Source organism: Piliocolobus tephrosceles, chromosome 12 (assembly GCF_002776525.5).
Source record: "Piliocolobus tephrosceles isolate RC106 chromosome 12, ASM277652v3, whole genome shotgun sequence".
Lineage (NCBI taxonomy): Eukaryota > Metazoa > Chordata > Mammalia > Primates > Cercopithecidae > Piliocolobus > Piliocolobus tephrosceles.
In genome coordinates this window covers 24,724,750-24,725,149 of record NC_045445.1, presented here as the reverse complement: position 1 = coordinate 24,725,149, position 400 = coordinate 24,724,750, and positions in this window count along the sequence as shown.

Below are 400 nucleotides of genomic sequence, written 5' to 3'. Positions count from 1 at the left end.
TTTTTTTTTGTTTGTTTGAGATGGAGTTTCACTCTTGTTGCCCAGGCTGGAGTGCAGTGGTGTGATCTGGGTTCACAGCAACCTCCACCTCTCAGATTCAAGCGATTCTCCTGCCTCAGCCTCCCAAGTAGCTGGGATTACAGGCATGTGCCACCATGCCCGGCTAATTTTTGTATTTTTAGTAGAGACGGGTTTCACCATGTTAGTCAGGTGGGTCTCAAACTCCTGACCTCAGGTTATCCACTCACCTGGGCATCCCAAAGTGCTGAGATTACAGGCATGAACCACTGTGCCCGGCCTGCTTGAATATTTCAAGAGATGGGGAGATCATTACTTACTAGAGCTGAACTAGTGCCATCTGAATAGTCAAAATTCCTCCCTTGGAATAAACTAAAACCTT